General features: G+C 48.9%; 1 long non-coding RNA gene across 1 annotated transcript in view; it reads left to right on the forward strand.

Moving 5' to 3' along the window:
* Positions 1–3,453, forward strand: part of LOC111826212 — a 68,555-nt gene that overhangs the window by 23,073 nt on the left and 42,029 nt on the right. The gene's annotated exons all lie outside the window — the stretch shown is intronic.

Raw genomic sequence — 3,453 nt, forward strand, 5'->3', positions numbered from 1 at the left:
TTCTTTTTTTAAAATATATTTTTAATGATTTCAGAGAGGAGGGGAGAGGAAGAGAGAGATAGAAACATCAGTGATGAGAGAGAATCATTGATTGGCTGCCTACTGGGGATCGAGCCTACAACCCGGACATGTGCCCTCGACTGGAATCAAACCTGGGACCCTTCAGTCCACAGGCCAATGCTTTATCCACTGAGCATGTTCTTTTCAGGGCAGAATCACAAAGAGTTTTGTCTCTCCGTGTTGGTCTCTGAATGCCTTATGTATTCCTTCTTCTCTTCCTATAAACTTACTTTGGTTTTGAAGGTTCAAATTAATCACACTTCTCTCAGTCTAGTCCTGGTGTGACTTCAATACAGTATGAGCTCTGTTATTGGAGAAGATGCTTTTGACCCAAGACTAAAGTGGTCTTTCTCCCCTCCTGATTTGAACTTACCGTCCTAGTCATAGATACCACTCCTAGAGAGCACCTGCCAGTCTGCTGGGTTTACTGCAGGGGAAGAAGAAAAGCTAGTCATATTAGTCCAGTGGAGAAGAAGTGAAGGGTGAGAAGAGTGATCAAAGTGAGGAAATAGTGCTTGTGGAGGCCTTGAGGCAGGAAGCAGAGTCACTAGTAACTAGGAGCCATCACAGAAGTCTTCAGGCTTTGAGGAAGTCACTATCCAGGTGAAGTCATTGCTGAAGATAAAAGCCAGCAGTTTAGCCTGAAGAAAATCAGATCAAGAGGGAACCTGAGAGTTGACCATAAACATATAAGAGAAAAGGACTGAACTCGATTCAGTAAATATTTATTGAGTGCTTCCTTGTGCCAGGCATACTGCTCTGTGTGTAGGGGGTTCAGCAATTAACAAAATAGCCATCTCCCGGTCCATGTGGAACTTATATTGTTTATAGGATAGGGTAGAAACAATAAGCTAAATAATTAAAAATATATACTAGTACTACTAGAGGCTCAGTGCATTAATTCGTGCACCTTGAAAGGAACTGTGGGCCACGAGGCTGTGGTGGGCACAGGGGCAGGTCTCAGCCCATCCTTCGTGCCCCCACCCGGCCCCTCCCACCACGGCCCCCCGGTTCCCTGTCTGCCAGCAGCTCCGCTCCCGCTGCCGCCCACGTGCTGACAGCGCTGGCCCTGCTTGCACCCGCTGATGGCGTGGAGCGATTGGGACTGGCACTGGGCGCCAGCAGCAGGTATAAGTGGCAGCACTGGCTGCAGGTGCAAGTGGCGGCTGCTGGCCCCAATCGCACCTCAGGAGCAGGAGGAGGTGGAGAAGCCCTGAGGGGTGATCGGGGCCAGCAGCCACTACTCACACCCGCTGATGGCACCAAGCGATTGGGGCCGTTGCTGGGTGCGGACAGCAGGTGCAAGTGGCGGCTCTGGTGCCAGCAGCGGTTGCAAGCAGGGCCGGCGCTGGCAGCAGGTGCGAGCGTTGGGCAGGACCACGGCATGTGGAGCAAAGAATTTTCAGTAACCACCAGAGGCTTGCCCTGATGACAGCGATCGGTGCCCCACCTCGGTCTGGTGCCCCCACTCACCTGTTCCACCATCCTGCCGTGGCTGACGCCTGCCATGTTCTGTGCTCTGCCACCTGCTGCCAACGCCTGCCATGTTCTGCACGCACCCCCTAGTGGTCAGTGCATGTCATAGCGACCCATTGTTCAGTTGTTCCGTCTTTTGGTCTATTTGCATATTAGGGTTTTTATATATATAGATGATAGAAGGTAATAAGTGGTAAAGAGAAATAAAGCAAGAAGAAGAGGACTGGGGTGTGTTGGCAGGGTAGGGTACAATATCAGAAAGGAGGGCCAGGGTGTTTGATTTTTGAGTAAAGATCTGAAGGAGGCAGGGCCAAGGGTAGGAGCATTCTGCAGAGGTACAGAACCAGCAAGTGCAAACACTTGAGAGGGTTGGAGCTGGGGGATGAGGGATGAGGAATAGTAAGAAGGCCAGTGTGTGGGAGAAGTAGGAGATGAGGCCAGGCAGGTAATGGGGCAAGTGGTGAGAGGAGAGAGAGGGCAGATCAGCTGGGACCTTGTGAGCCATTGCAATGCTCTAGGTATTTACTCTGTGAGATGAAGTACTTTGTGTATAAGGGAGACATGGTCAGATCTATCTTTTAGGCAAAAGTTGGGCTACAGTGTAGACTACAGACTGAATGGGAGCAAGGTTCATCATTCTATGTGAACCTGAGGAAGTAGCTAGAGTCAATGGATGGAAGGGGCTGATTTCTCTAAGTCAGTGGGGGCAAACTGGCCCCTTGAGTGTGGCTCTTCCACAAAATACCACGTGTGATTAAAACTTCATGGCCCATGCCACGGGGCCAAAGAGCCGCATGTGGCTCACGAGCCACGGTTTGCCAACACTGCTCTAAGTAAATGACCCCAATTAACTGACTACCCATCAGTGATACTGGCCCAGAGTTATACTCAGCAGTGTGTCACCAGCAGTCCCAGCAGAGGCCAGGGAAGTTGACCCTGGGAAGTTTCTACTTATGTAAGGCATTATACCCTATGACATCTCAGATTCCTTCCAATGAGGAGTGTCTGATTTCATAGGATGCGTCACCTCAGTCTCCCCCAGGTTAGAATATAGCTCCGTGAATGTAAGGGCTTTGTCTGTTCTGTTAATTGCTCTATTCCTGGTGCTTTGAATAGTGTCAGGAATATAACAGATACTCAATCAGTATTTGTTAAATGTATGGGTGTCTCAGTTAAACTTACTGCAGGACCTTAAGCAATGTACTTTTCTTCTCTGCACTGGTGGCCTCTAGTGACCTTTCTAGGTCTGCCAGGCTGTGATCCCATTTCTAACTCCAAGACATTGTTTCTAAAAGGCTTTGCAGGCTATGGAGCATTTGGGAAGGGGCGTTCCTATGGGGGAGGGGGGGAGGCAGGGCTGGGTAAGGGCAAACCTGATTTAAGAAGTGAAGAGCTTTGTCCTTTGGAGCTGGGGACCAGGGCAGTCTGAAAATCAATGTGAATTGTCTCTTTGAGATGCAAAGGGATATGTTACTAAAACCCGAGGGTACAGGATGCTGAGGACCCATCCCAAGCATGTTGCCTTTGTCTCCTTTGAGTCAGCCTTGTCAACAAATTGTTCACAGTCCCTGAGGGGAGGTGGCCACAGCATAAATAGCAGGAGGGAGGCCTTTTCCTTTTAAGTATTTTTTTTTTATGAAGTTCACAAATGACAAGATTTCGTTAAAGAAAAAGTTTCATTGAGGCTCAGCATTACTGTGTGTCCCCAGACACCCAGGGTGCAGTGCTTTCATGTTCCCCTGAGTTTTGGCAGAATTGCCAACATCAACATGTTGGCTGACTGTGCCCAGATTTGTTACCAGATAAGCCAATGATATATGTTGGCATATTTATTGAATATAGAATCCTTTATAATGAGCTAATATGCTAATTAGACCTGATGGCAGAACAACCTTCTGGAAGGACCTCCCCCTCCCC

The sequence above is a fragment of the Myotis lucifugus genome, unplaced genomic scaffold (assembly GCF_000147115.1).
Source record: "Myotis lucifugus unplaced genomic scaffold, Myoluc2.0 scaffold_61, whole genome shotgun sequence".
Lineage (NCBI taxonomy): Eukaryota > Metazoa > Chordata > Mammalia > Chiroptera > Vespertilionidae > Myotis > Myotis lucifugus.